General features: G+C 47.0%; 1 protein-coding gene across 1 annotated transcript in view; it reads left to right on the top strand.

The window, feature by feature from the left end:
• Window positions 1-914: 914 nt before the first annotated feature.
• Window positions 915-15,173, top strand: part of cdc42ep3 (CDC42 effector protein (Rho GTPase binding) 3) — a 73,848-nt gene continuing 59,589 nt past the window's right edge. The window contains exon 1 of the mRNA XM_063072741.1: window positions 915-1,375. The gene's annotated coding sequence lies outside the window, so the exon portion shown is untranslated. The remainder of the gene's footprint in view (window positions 1,376-15,173) is intronic.

The following is a 15,173-nucleotide window of genomic DNA, read 5'->3' as shown; positions in this document are numbered from 1 at the left end:
ACAGCCTGAACTCAACATCCTGATGCAATTAGATTTGCCTGCAGAAGGTTCCACGTTGCCAACACATACTAACTGCAACTGCACAACGCGAATCGCCTGTCACAAAATGATCCAAAGGTTGTGCACAAGTGATCTAACTCCACCAGCCTGGCCTCAACATTACTGAAATAAACATTTATTTCATGTCTGAGAGTGGCAACTCTCTGCAAAAAATCTCCCTTCATTAATTCCTGCACTCCAAGAGATACCTCTCTGGCTGCAGGACATTTGCGCATCCTCCATCATTTTGAAAGCCCTTTTTGAAATCCCCACTTTTTGTCTGCCTCATCTGTGCTGACTTCTCTATCCTGATTCCAACTCCTACTTTCTAAATGCTTGCCAAGAAAATAACAGAGCGCTAAAAGAAATACACCCTATCCTCGTTATATACGTCTTCAGACTATGCCGATTCACAGTTATGCGAGGAACCTATTTCTACCAAGGTCTCGTTATATGCGTCCAAAATTCACAGTTATGTGAGGAACACTGCCTTCCCGCCAATACAAGTCATGTGCGCGTGCCTCAAAATCTCTCTCCCGCCACTCTCGCATTGGTTTTGGCAAGGTATGGATGCGCGATCTTAAACTTTTGTTGGTTTTACCTACAGTGCAGTGATTTTGTGCTTGAAATATTTAATTATGCCTCCTAAGCATCCGATGTCATGTCCTGGGCCATCAGCCGAGCGGCAGAGAACCGCTTTAACACTTGAAAAAAAGTTGGAAATTATAAACAGCACGGCATCTACTGCCAGGAACAGAATCTTGCCTTTAAAGTTCTTCTGTTGTTTGACAATGTGCCAGCCCATCCTAAATATTTGGACAGCATTCATCCTAACATAACAGTGCGTTTCCTGCCGCCTAACACAACATCGCTGATTCAACCACTCGACCGGTGTAATCCACATTCAAGGCGTATGTATTTTTTTTAACGGCGAACTATCTCTCATATGCTGCAAGCAACAGACGATTTTGAAAATCCCGGGCGTTTACCAATAGTGAGGGAATGGTGGAAGTTGAAACACAAATGGCAATGGACATGGACCCAAGTTTAGAAAAGAGTCAGCATTTCAGTCATTCCCTGCCGTCAACCCCTCTTCCCTACAAGCAAATTTATGCTGATAAACAAAATGCTGCTAAGCAAACAACCGTCACCACTTTATGCAAATCGCTGTAATCTTTCTGCTGCCGACAGTTCTAAGAGTCCTGTGAGTCTTCTTCCACCCCTTGCTGTGCTTAATATGATCCTGACGACCACAACCATCCACCTTATCTATGTAAAGCTGCCCGACAGCACAACAACCACTCATCTCCCGAAGCGAACACACCTACCACTGTTGGTGAGTACTGTACATCCAAAGGATGTTAACTTTCTATGATTTATTACATCGAATATTACCTTAAATTGATTAAATATAATACAAATGTTGTCTTGTAGTTCTGCTTTTGTGTCGTATTGGTATAAAAATGTGAATAAGTTACAGATAAAACATATTTAGGAAGCCCTCTGGAACGCATCCCTATTTTTTCCATTTAAATAATTATTCACATTATGCGATTTCACATTATGCGTCACTTCGAGGAACGTATCCCTCGCATATAACGAGGATAGGGTGTACATCAGACCTGATGAAGAATCTCGGCCCTAAACATCAACCATTTATTCGTCTCCACAGATGCTGCCTGACCTGCTGAGTTCCTCCAGCATTTTGTGTGTGTTGCTCTGGATTTCCACCATTTGCAGACTTCCTTGTGTTTATGATTTGCTGCTCCTCTGCGAAGTCTCTTTGAGGGATGCCTACCCTGAAAAAGTTTAAATCTTCTCTTCGATAGGAGTTCAGTGAAAACCTCTCTCTCTCTGCTCCTCCTCTGTTATTTCTGCCGCCCTCAAATCTGAAGAAGGGTCTTGGCCCAAAATATTGACTGTTTATTCATTTTCATAGATGCTGTTCCTCCAGCAGTCTCTTCTGTTCTGTAGTCAAGGTCGTTTGACATTAGAGTGATAAGTCACACAACATGGAAACAGCCCTTTTGACCAACTGCTCCATGCTCTTGAGTGGCGGGGTGGGGATACTGTATGTGCTTTAGAAATATGACACATTATTTTCTTATTAATTCATCTGTTGACGGGAGGTAGTAAACAAAGACCTCATTTGTTTTGAGTAGTAGAAAGCAAGATCGATTTATTATTTTTCTAAAATGTGATGCTGTGAAGCGTGGTTGGTGGGGGTGGAGATATGGTATGTCTCTACCAAAGGAGGTGTAAGGTGCTCCTTCCCTCCACTAGCCTGCAGGTCACCCTTGGGCAGATGTATTATCTGCTTAGCTCCCCAATCTGGGTCACGTGAAGCTTCAGGAGCAGGTGGTAGATGGTCTTATCAGAAGCTGGTGTATATCACAAGTCCTGGTTATGTGACCACTGACGCCAGGCAGACAACCTTTGAAGAGTTGATAAAGACTGGATTCACCCATCTTGTAAAGACACCACCCAGAAGAAGGCAATGGCAAACCACTTCTTCGAAAAATGTTTCAAAAACAATCATGGTCATGGAAAAACCATGATTGCCCATGTCATACTGACCAAATTCCCATCTAAGCTGGTCCCATATCTCTCTAAACCTTTCTAATCCTGCCCAGGTACTTTTTAAATGTTGCTAATGCACCTGCCTCAACCATATCTTCTGGAAGCTTGTTTCATGTACTGTCCATCCTCTCAGTGAAAAATTTCCTTTAGGTCTCCCCTCTCTCACTTTAAACCTAATGTAGTGCTCAGCACAGCTTTTTACAGTACAGGTGACCCAGGTTCAATTCCCGCCACTGCCTGTAAGTTCTCCCTGAGACCGTGTGGGTTTCCTCCAGGTGCTCCAGTTTCCTCCCACAGTCCAAAGACGTACCAGTTGATAGGTTAATTGGTCACTGTAAATTGTCCCTTGATTGGGCTAGGATTAAATCAGAGGTTGCTGGGCGGCGCAGCTCGAAGGGCTGGAAGGGTCTGTTAACTCAATAAACAAATAAATAAATTATGCCTTCTAGTTCTTGATTCCGCAGCCCTGAGAAAAAGGCTGTGTGCATTCTCTCCATCTATGTCCCTCATGATTCTGGTACACACTATAATGTCACCCCTCGTTCTCCTGTGCCAGCCTACTCACTCCACTCAGTAACTCGTCCCAGCAATATCCTCATACTTTTTTCAGCTTAATGGCATTTTCCTGTAGCATTAAGTACTGCTTATCTGAGAAAAATACTGTTTTAACTGAATGAAAAACAGGCATTTACAAAATTATCAGATTTGGTCAATTTGAGTCTCCTATGAGTCAACTCAGCCCTTCAGTGTCTGACCTTTACACAGCCTTCACATCCTTAAAGCATTTGACCAAAGAATTGTATGTTTTGGGAGATATTTGGGAGGCTTAATTTACGAAATGTCTGGTGGGGGGTGGGGGGGGGAATGGGGGCTGTCATATGCTCCATTATTTCATTCGTTGTTGAAAATCTGGACTGTGTGATGAACCCCAGACTATTAGGAATTTCCAGAGGGAACCCAGCCAGAGGACATTGGACAACTTATAATGTAAACACAACCCTGCCTACCCACCCCACCCTTTCCCAATTTCTCTTTCAAGAACTTATTCACTCTAGTAGCCCTGAAATAAATCAGGCAAGTTTAATCACCAAACAGAAATTGTAACTATCTTCTATTTCATCAGCCAAAAAGGCAGCAGGCGAGAGAAAAATAGAATCTGCACCGTGGTCTCTAAACAACGCTCGACACAATGAAAAGAGCCATTTGTCTGACTGCGCTACTGAGGCTGATGTTTTAAACAAAACGTCTGTCATGGAAATCCTTTGTAAGTCCTCCACACCCAGCAAAGGAGGTTGCTGTCCACAAACCATAGACATTGCCAGCAATAGGGTCAGCCAGTCTTTGCATGCAATCAGGCGTTATCATGGCAGCGGCTATTGGCACAGCTCCTTTAGAGAGTACGCTTGTGCAGGAGTTAATTTATTCAAAACAAGAAAAAGATGAACACATCCTTAAAGAAGAGATTTTCTTTGATGTGACATGGAGAAGAATAAAGCTCTATTCTTAGGAAATAAAGCAGTGAGGCATTTGCTATAAATTTGGCCAGGGTACAGCCAGTGAAGAAGAGCTGTGAATGTTCTTTAGACTGTAAGGAATGCAATGTTATCTCCCAGATAGCACTGTTCCTTTTGATATAAATTAGTAAGTTGTTATTTAGTAATATGTTTATTATTGTTACATGAGGATGCAGTGAAAAGCTTTGTTTTTTTTTATATTCAAAACATAAGTTCATTGAGGTAGAAAAGAAAAAGCAAAACAGAATGCAGGATATACTGTTACAGTTCCAGGGAAAGCGTAGTGCAAGGAGACAAATAATTTGCAAGGCCCACGATGAGATAGACTGAGAAATGATGTTCATCCAGGCAATAGAGCAGCAAGTGCCGGTGATCACCGATCGGGGCTCAGTTCCCACTGCTGTCTGCAAGGAGTTTGTACGTTCTCCCTGTGACCACGTGGGTTTGCTTTGGGTGATCCTGTTTCCTCCCACATTCCAGAGATGTAGGGGTTAGGTTTTGTAAGTTGTGGGCATGCTATGCTGGCCCCCAGCACACCCTCGGACTGCGTTGGTCGTTGACACAATCAACGAAGTTCACTGTAAGTTTTGATGTGCATGTGACAAATAAAGCTAATCTTTATCTTTGCTACTAAGGCGAAGATGCTTAGGAAGCTGGAAGGTCTGAAGGTAAAAAAAAACCCGGACCAGACTAGATTCTGGAATGGTTGCAGAGGGCAGGCAAATTGTAAATGTCGCCCCACTCTAAAGAAGGCAAGGAGGGGAAAAGACAGGAGTTTATAAGCCATCTAGCCTGATTTCAGTAGCTGGGAGGAAGTTAGAGTCCATTATTAAGGATGAGGTTTCAGGGTATATGGAGGTGCATGATAAAGTTGGCTAAAGTCAACATGGTTTCCTTGAGGGGAAATCTTGCCTGAAAAATCCATTGGAATTCTGTGAGGAAGCAACAACCAGGATAGACAAAGGATATTATTTACTTGGATTTTCCAAAGGCCTTTGACAAGAGTCCACACATGAGAAAGCAAAACAAGATAGGAACGCATGGTATTATAGTAAAGATATTGGCATGTATAGAAGATTGGCTGGCTGCCAGAAGGCAAATAGTGAGAATAAAGGGGGATTTTCTGGGTGGCTGCCAGTGACTAGTGGTGTTCTTTAGGGGTCCGCTATTTTTCACGTTATATGTTAATGATCTAGCTGACAGAATTGATGGCTTTGTGGCCAAGTTTGTGGATGATTCAAAGTGTAGGGGCAGATGGTGCTGAGGAAGCAGGGAGTCTGCAAAAGGACTTGGATGGATTAAAAGAATGAGCAAAGAAGTGGCAGATGGAATGTAGTGTAGGAAAGTGTGAGGTTATGCATTTTTGGTAGAACGAATAAAGGCATAGGCTATTTTGTAAATGGTAAGCAAATTCACAAGTTAGAGGTGCAAAGGGATTTGCAGGTTGAGTCAGTGGTAACGAAGACAAATGCAATGCTAGCATTCATTTCAAGAGAACTAGAATATAAAAGCAACGATATAAAGCTGAGGCTTTATAGAGCATTGGTCAAACCACATTTAGAGTGTTGCAAACAGTTTTGGACCCCATACCTAGGAAAGGATGTGCTGGCATTAGAAAAGGTCCAGAGAGCGTGTACAAGAATGACCCCATGAATGAAAGGGTTAATGTATGAGGAATGTTTGATGGCTCTAGGCCTGTACTTGCTGCAGTTTAGAAGAATGGAGGGGGATCTCATTGATACCTACCAAATACCAAAAGGGCTAACTAGAATGAACATGGAGAGGATGTTTCCAATTGTGGGAGAGTCTAGGATCATAGGGTACAGCCTCAGAATAAAAAGACGTCCCATTAGAGGAGGAATTTCTTTAGCCAGACGGTGCTAAATCTGTGGAATTCATTGCCATGGACTGTTCTGGAAGCCAAGTCATTGGGTATATTTAAAGTAGGAGTTGAAAGATTATTGATTAGTAAGGGCATCAAAGGTCACAGGAGGAAGCAGGAGAATGGGATGGGGAGGCAAAATAAATCAGCCATGAACGAACGGCAGACCAGACCAGATGGCTTAATTCTGCTCCAATGTTTTATGGTCTTATGGTCTTATCTTTATTACAGAAGAAGAGGTCCGTTCAAGAGTCTTACAATACTCAAGGAATATAACTATCCCTGAACTTGATAGTGGGTGTTCTCACATTTTTGTATAATTCTTAACATTAGAAAGAGGGAAAGGAGGGAACGACTGTGGGGGGGGGGGGGCGGGTAGTGGCCCTTGATTATGTCGGTGCTTTTTTAAGGCAGTGGGAAGTGTAGACTGAGGTAAAAGAGAGGAGGCTGGCTTTCTGATAGACCAAGCTATGTTTGCAAATCTCTGCAATATGTTGCAGTCATTTTTCATATAATAGATCATTTGTAAAATTAGAAAGCAGTTGGGTAGCTAGGAATAGGCTGATTGACGATATCTGCTGATTCACCAACGATGCAATTTAACAGACAGAAGTACAATGTGAGGCATTTTTGGAAAAAAAAGTAACAACAGAGAAATTCTTCCACTCAGCACAATGCTTTTAAGTTCAGCAGAAATGGATGGTGTCTGAAACTCAGCATACATCACAGAACTCTCAGAGGATCTCAATGGTCCTGCTTGTGTGGTACAGGGGCCACAGATATGCTCAGTGGCATCAAAGGACGTGCAATGCACATCTTGACTTCACTTGAGCAAAACTGTTGATTTCTCCGGGCAGCAGTGGCCCATTCACACAAAAGCAGGCTTCAATTAAAGAGTCAAGGACTGCCTCATGTCAGCTAATGGGACCAACATTACTTGGTCGGCTCTCAGCAGACTCTGAGCCAAGGATCTACTTGCAGTTAGGGTCTCTGCAGCATCTCTCACACCCATCCTTGTCCTCTGCTGCTGATGTACCTGACTGTGTAGCTGACCAGTCTCCTCACTCTGACCCTGATTCTCTGTCCCAGTCAACACCTAGATGGAAATTGCTTCTGCTCATCAGTAAACAAATTAAACTGCTGTCCTTCTCTGGTAATAGGATGTCCCGACCCCAGAAGCCCAGCTCCCTTCCCCTGGCTCTGCTCTGACCTAACTCACCCAGCTCCACTGATCTTCACCTCACCATTGGTACTTGATCTGAAGCCTTACAGGTAGGGGAAGAGGTCTTCTGTGTGTGTTTAGGAATATAAGTAACATTCCACTGTATGATGGAAAATTTGACTGCTGGGAGGCCTGGCAGTAATTGGTAAAAGTTCCCCATGCTAGATCACATTAATCAGGCTTCGAATTCAAAGTTCCAAGTAAGTTTATTATCATCGTATATATATACGTCACCATATTCTACTCTATTCTACCATATTCTACTCTAGGGGCATGTGATACTGTAATGTAGAGGGTGATATTGTAATGGGGACGGTGATATTCTAGTGTGGAGGATGAAATGATTGTGTAGGGGGTGACACTATAGTTCAGTGGTGATATTGTTGTGTGGGGGTGAGACTGTTGTGCAGGGGGTTTAGACAGTAGTGTAGGGGTGTTGACACTGTAGAGTGAGGTTGATACTGTGTGTAGGGGGTGAGACAGTAGTGTAGGGGTGTTGACACAGCAGTGTAGTGGGGTGACACTGTAGGAGTGGGGTTGATACTGTAGTGTAGAGGATGAGACAGTAGTGTAGGGGTGTTGACACAGCAGTGTAGTGGGGTGATGCTGTAGGAGTGGGGTTGATACTGTGTGTAGGGGGTGAGACAGTAATGTAGGGGTGTTGACACAGCAGTGTAGTGGGGTGACACTGTAGGAGTGGGGTTGATACTGTAGTGTAGGGGATGAGACAGTAGTGTAGGGGTGTTGACACAGCAGTGTAGTGGGGTGACACTGTAGGAGTGGGGTTGATACTGTAGTGTAGAGGATGAGACAGTAGTGTAGGGGTGTTGACACAGCAGTGTAGTGGGGTGACACTGTAGGAGTGGGGTTGATACTGTAGTGTAGAGGATGAGACAGTAGTGTAGGGGTGTTGACACAGCAGTGTAGTGGGGTGACACTGTAGGAGTGGGGTTGATACTGTGTGTAGGGGGTGAGACAGTAGTGTAGGGGTGTTGACACAGCAGTGTAGTGGGGTGACACTGTAGGAGTGGGGTTGATACTGTAGTGTAGGGGATGAGACAGTAGTGTAGGGGTGTTGACACAGCAGTGTAGTGGGGTGACACTGTAGGAGTGGGGTTGATACTGTAGTGTAGAGGATGAGACAGTAGTGTAGGGGTGTTGACACAGCAGTGTAGTGGGGTGATGCTGTAGGAGTGGGGTTGATACTGTGTGTAGGGGGTGAGACAGTAGTGTAGGGGTGTTGACACAGCAGTGTAGTGGGGTGACACTGTAGGAGTGGGGTTGATACTGTAGTGTAGAGGATGAGACAGTAGTGTAGGGGTGTTGACACAGCAGTGTAGTGGGGTGATGCTGTAGGAGTGGGGTTGATACTGTAGTGTAGAGGATGAGACAGTAGTGTAGGGGTGTTGACGCAGCAGTGTAGTGGGGTGATGCTGTAGGAGTGGGGTTGATACTGTAGTGTAGAGGATGAGACAGTAGTGTAGGGGTGTTGACACAGCAGTGTAGTGGGGTGATGCTGTAGGAGTGGGGTTGATACTGTGTGTAGGGGGTGAGACAGTAGTGTAGGGGTGTTGACACAGCAGTGTAGTGGGGTGACACTGTAGGAGTGGGGTTGATACTGTAGTGTAGAGGATGAGAGAGTAGTGTAGGGGTGTTGACACAGCAGTGTAGTGGGGTGACGCTGTAGGAGTGGGGTTGATACTGTGTGTAGGGGGTGAGACAGTAATGTAGGGGTGTTGACACAGCAGTGTAGTGGGGTGACACTGTAGGAGTGGGGTTGATACTGTAGTGTAGGGGGTGAGACAGTAGTGTAGGGATGTTGACACAGCAGTGTAGTGGGGTGATGCTGTAGGAGTGGGGTTGATACTGTGTGTAGGGGATGAGACAGTAGTGTAGGGGTGTTGACACAGCAGTGTAGTGGGGTGACACTGTAGGAGTGGGGTTGATACTGTGTGTAGGGGGTGAGACAGTAGTATAGGGGTGTTGACACAGCAGTGTAGTGGGGTGATGCTGTAGGAGTGGGGTTGATACTGTGTAGGGGGTGAGACAGTAGTGTAGGGGTGTTGACACAGCAGTGTAGTGGGGTGACACTGTAGGAGTGGGGTTGATACTGTAGTGTAGAGGATGAGACAGTAGTGTAGGGGTGTTGACACAGCAGTGTAGTGGGGTGACACTGTAGGAGTGGGGTTGATACTGTAGTGTAGAGGATGAGACAGTAGTGTAGGGGTGTTGACACAGCAGTGTAGTGGGGTGACACTGTAGGAGTGGGGTTGATACTGTGTGTAGGGGGTGAGACAGTAGTGTAGGGGTGTTGACACAGCAGTGTAGTGGGGTGACACTGTAGGAGTGGGGTTGATACTGTAGTGTAGAGGATGAGACAGTAGTGTAGGGGTGTTGACACAGCAGTGTAGTGGGGTGATGCTGTAGAAGTGGGGTTGATACTGTGTGTAGGGGGTGAGACAGTAGTGTAGGGGTGTTGACACAGCAGTGTAGTGGGGTGACACTGTAGGAGTGGGGTTGATACTGTAGTGTAGAGGATGAGACAGTAGTGTAGGGGTGTTGACACAGCAGTGTAGTGGGGTGATGCTGTAGGAGTGGGGTTGATACTGTAGTGTAGAGGATGAGACAGTAGTGTAGAGGATGAGACAGTAGTGTAGGGGTGTTGACGCAGCAGTGTAGTGGGGTGATGCTGTAGGAGTGGGGTTGATACTGTAGTGTAGAGGATGAGACAGTAGTGTAGGGGTGTTGACACAGCAGTGTAGTGGGGTGACGCTGTAGGAGTGGGGTTGATACTGTGTGTAGGGGGTGAGACAGTAATGTAGGGGTGTTGACACAGCAGTGTAGTGGGGTGACACTGTAGGAGTGGGGTTGATACTGTAGTGTAGGGGGTGAGACAGTAGTGTAGGGATGTTGACACAGCAGTGTAGTGGGGTGATGCTGTAGGAGTGGGGTTGATACTGTGTGTAGGGGATGAGACAGTAGTGTAGGGGTGTTGACACAGCAGTGTAGTGGGGTGACACTGTAGGAGTGGGGTTGATACTGTGTGTAGGGGGTGAGACAGTAGTATAGGGGTGTTGACACAGCAGTGTAGTGGGGTGATGCTGTAGGAGTGGGGTTGATACTGTGTAGGGGGTGAGACAGTAGTGTAGGGGTGTTGACACAGCAGTGTAGTGAGGTGATGCTGTAGGAGTGGGGTTGATACTGTAGTGTAGGGGGTGAGACAGTAGTGTAGGGGTGTTGACACAGCAGTGTAGTGGGGTGACATTTTATGAGTGGGGTTGATACTGTAGTGTAGGGGGTGAGACAGTAGTGTAGGGGTGTTGACACAGCAGTGTAGTGGGGTGACACTGTAGGAGTGGGGTTGATACTGTAGTGTAGGGGGTGAGACAGTAGTGTAGGGATGTTGACACAGCAGTGTAGTGGGGTGACACTGTAGGAGTGGGGTTGATACTGTAGTGTAGGGGGTGAGACAGTAGTGTAGGGGTGTTGACACAGCAGTGTAGTGGGGTGACACTGTAGGAGTGGGGTTGATACTGTGTGTAGGGGATGAGACAGTAGTGTAGGAGTGTTGACACCAGTGTAGTGGGGTGATGCTGTAGGAGTGGGGTTGATACTGTAGTGTAGAGGATGAGACAGTAGTGTAGGGGTGTTGACACAGCAGTGTAGTGGGGTGACACTGTAGGAGTGGGGTTGATACTGTAGTGTAGAGGGTGAGACAGTAGTGTAGGGGTGTTGACACAGCAGTGTAGTGGGGTGATGCTGTAGGAGTGGGGTTGATACTGTGTAGGGGGTGAGACAGTAGTGTAGGGGTGTTGACACAGCAGTGTAGTGAGGTGATGCTGTAGGAGTGGGGTTGATACTGTAGTGTAGGGGGTGAGACAGTAGTGTAGGGGTGTTGACACAGCAGTGTAGTGGGGTGACATTTTATGAGTGGGGTTGATACTGTAGTGTAGGGGGTGAGACAGTAGTGTAGGGGTGTTGACACAGCAGTGTAGTGGGGTGACACTGTAGGAGTGGGGTTGATACTGTAGTGTAGGGGGTGAGACAGTAGTGTAGGGATGTTGACACAGCAGTGTAGTGGGGTGATGCTGTAGGAGTGGGGTTGATACTGTAGTGTAGGGGGTGAGACAGTAGTGTAGGGGTGTTGACACAGCAGTGTAGTGGGGTGACACTGTAGGAGTGGGGTTGATACTGTGTGTAGGGGATGAGACAGTAGTGTAGGAGTGTTGACACCAGTGTAGTGGGGTGATGCTGTAGGAGTGGGGTTGATACTGTAGTGTAGAGGATGAGACAGTAGTGTAGGGGTGTTGACACAGCAGTGTAGTGGGGTGACACTGTAGGAGTGGGGTTGATACTGTAGTGTAGGGGGTGAGACAGTAGTGTAGGGATGTTGACACAGCAGTGTAGTGGGGTGATGCTGTAGGAGTGGGGTTGATACTGTGTGTAGGGGATGAGACAGTAGTGTAGGGGTGTTGACACAGCAGTGTAGTGGTGTGACACTGTAGGAGTGGGGTTGATACTGTGTGTAGGGGGTGAGACAGTAGTATAGGGGTGTTGACACAGCAGTGTAGTGGGGTGACACTGTAGGAGTGGGGTTGATACTGTGTGTAGGGGGTGAGACAGTAGTATAGGGGTGTTGACACAGCAGTGTAGTGGGGTGATGCTGTAGGAGTGAGGTTGATACTGTAGTGTAGGGGGTGAGACAGTAGTGTAGGGGTGTTGACACAGCAGTGTAGTTGGGTGATGCTGTAGGAGTGGGGTTGATACTGTGTGTAGGGGGTGAGACAGTAGTGTATGTGGTGACACTGTGGACTGGGGGGTGAGATGGACGTGTAGGGGGTGACACTGTAATTTATGGGGGTAGAGGCAGTTGTGTAGAGGGCTACACTGTATCATACAGGGTGACACTGTATTGTAGAGGGGTGACAATGTGGTGTAGAGGGTGACAGCATAGTGAAGTGGGTGACACTGCAAGTTGAGGGGGGTGACTCTGTAGATTCGGGAAAGGGTTACAATGTAGTGTGGGGGTGTTGTTACTGTAGCGTAGGGGGTGACTGTAGTGTGGGGGTGATTGTGCAGGGTCTGATGGTGACTCTGTAGTGTCGGGAGAGGTTACACTGTAGTGTGGGGGGTGTTACTGTAGTGTAGGGGGAGACTGTGCAGGGCAGGGTGGTGACTCTAATGTTGGGGACGGGTTACACTGTAGAGTGAGGGTGCTGTTACTGTAGTGTAGGGGGTGACTGTGCAGGGTGGGTGGTGACTGTAGTGTTAGGGAGAGGTTACACTATTATTGGGTTGTTGTTACTGTAGTGTTACTGTAGTGTAGGAGGTGACTGTGCAGGGTGGGGTGGTGACTCTAGTGTCGGGAGAGGTTACACTGTAGTGTGGGGGGTGTTACTGTAGTGTAGTGGGAGACTGTGCAGGGCAGGGTGGTGACTCTAATGTTGGGGACGGGTTACACTGTAGAGTGAGGGTGTTGTTACTGTAGTGTAGGGGGTGACTGTGCAGGGTAGGGTGGTGACTGTAGTGTTAGGGAGAGTTTACACTATTATTGGGTTGTTGTTACTGTAGTGTAGGAGGTGACTGTTCAGGGTGGGTGGTGACTGTAGTGTTAGGGAGAGGTTACACTATTATTGGGTTGTTGTTACTGTAGTGTTACTGTAGTGTAGGGGGTGACTGTTCAGGGTGGGTGGTGACTGTAGTGTTAGGGAGAGGTTACACTATTATTGGGTTGTTGTTACTGTAGTGTAGGAGGTGACTGTGCAGGGTGGGGTGGTGACTCTAGTGTCGGGAGGGGTTACACTGTAGTGTGGGCGGTGTTACTGTAGTGTAGGGAGAGACTCTGCAGGGCAGGGTGGTGACTCTAATGTTGGGGACGGGTTACACTGTAGAGTGAGGGTGTTGTTACTGTAGTGTAGGGGGTGACTGTTCAGGGTGGGTGGTGACTGTAGTGTTAGGGAGAGGTTACACTATTATTGGGTTGTTGTTACTGTAGTGTTACTGTAGTGTAGGGGGTGACTGTTCAGGGTGGGTGGTGACTGTAGTGTTAGGGAGAGGTTACACTATTATTGGGTTGTTGTTACTGTAGTGTAGGAGGTGACTGTGCAGGGTGGGTGGTGACTGTAGTGTTAGGGAGAGGTTACACTATTATTGGGTTGTTACTGTAGTGTAGGAGGTGACTGTGCAGGGTGGGGTGGTGACTCTAATGTTGGGGACGGGTTACACTGTAGAGTGAGGGTGTTGTTACTGTAGTGTAGGAGGTGACTGTGCAGGGTGGGTGGTGACTGTAGTGTTAGGGAGAGGTTACACTATTATTGGGTTGTTGTTACTGTAGTGTAGGAGGTGACTGTGCAGGGTGGGGTGGTGACTCTAATGTTGGGGACGGGTTACACTGTAGAGTGAGGGTGTTGTTACTGTAGTGTAGGAGGTGACTGTGCAGGGTGGGGTGGTGACTGTAGTGTTAGGGAGAGGTTACACTATTATTGGGTTGTTGTTACTGTAGTGTTACTGTAGTGTAGGGGGTGACTGTGCAGGGTGGGTGGTGACTGTAGTGTTAGGGAGAGGTTACACTATTATTGGGTTGTTGTTACTGTAGTGTTACTGTAGTGTAGGGGGTGACTGTGCAGGGTGGGGTGGTGACTGTAGTGTTAGGGAGAGGTTACACTATTATTGGGTTGTTGTTACTGTAGTGTAGGAGGTGACTGTGCAGGGTGGGGTGGTGACTCTAATGTTGGGGACGGGTTACACTGTAGAGTGAGGGTGCTGTTACTGTAGTGTAGGGGGTGACTGTTCAGGGTGGGTGGTGACTGTAGTGTTAGGGAGAGGTTACACTATTATTGGGTTGTTGTTACTGTAGTGTTACTGTAGTGTAGGAGGTGACTGTGCAGGGTGGGGTGGTGACGCTAGTGTCGGGAGAGGTTACACTGTAGTGTGGGGGGTGTTACTGTAGTGTAGTGGGAGACTGTGCAGGGCAGGGTGGTGACTCTAATGTTGGGGACGGGTTACACTGTAGAGTGAGGGTGTTGTTACTGTAGTGTAGGGGGTGACTGTTCAGGGTGGGTGGTGACTGTAGTGTTAGGGAGAGGTTACACTATTATTGGGTTGTTGTTACTGTAGTGTTACTGTAGTGTAGGGGGTGACTGTTCAGGGTGGGTGGTGACTGTAGTGTTAGGGAGAGGTTACACTATTATTGGGTTGTTGTTACTGTAGTGTAGGAGGTGACTGTGCAGGGTGGGTGGTGACTGTAGTGTTAGGGAGAGGTTACACTATTATTGGGTTGTTGTTACTGTAGTGTAGGAGGTGACTGTGCAGGGTGGGGTGGTGACTCTAATGTTGGGGACGGGTTACACTGTAGAGTGAGGGTGTTGTTACTGTAGTGTAGGAGGTGACTGTGCAGGGTGGGGTGGTGACTGTAGTGTTAGGGAGAGGTTACACGATTATTGGGTTGTTGTTACTGTAGTGTTACTGTAGTGTAAGGGGTGACTGTTCAGGGTGGGTGGTGACTGTAGTGTTAGGGAGAGGTTACACTATGATTGGGTTGTTGTTACTGTAGTGTTACTGTAGTGTAGGGGGTGACTGTGCAGGGTGGGGTGGTGACTGTAGTGTTAGGGAGAGGTTACACTATTATTGGGTTGTTACTGTAGTGTAGGAGGTGACTGTGCAGGGTGGGGTGGTGACTCTAATGTTGGGGACGGGTTACACTGTAGAGTGAGGGTGTTGTTACTGTAGTGTAGGAGGTGACTGTGCAGGGTGGGTGGTGACTGTAGTGTTAGGGAGAGGTTACACTATTATTGGGTTGTTGTTACTGTAGTGTAGGAGGTGATTGTGCAGGGTGGGGTGGTGACTCTAATGTTGGGGACGGGTTACACTGTAGAGTGAGGGTGTTGTTACTGTAGTGTAGGAGGTGACTGTGCAGGGTGGGGTGGTGACTGTAGTG

The sequence above is a fragment of the Mobula hypostoma genome, chromosome 2 (genome assembly GCF_963921235.1).
Source record: "Mobula hypostoma chromosome 2, sMobHyp1.1, whole genome shotgun sequence".
Lineage (NCBI taxonomy): Eukaryota > Metazoa > Chordata > Chondrichthyes > Myliobatiformes > Myliobatidae > Mobula > Mobula hypostoma.
The sequence above is the reverse complement of the archived record's forward strand: the minus strand, read 5'-3'. Positions and strand labels throughout refer to the sequence as shown.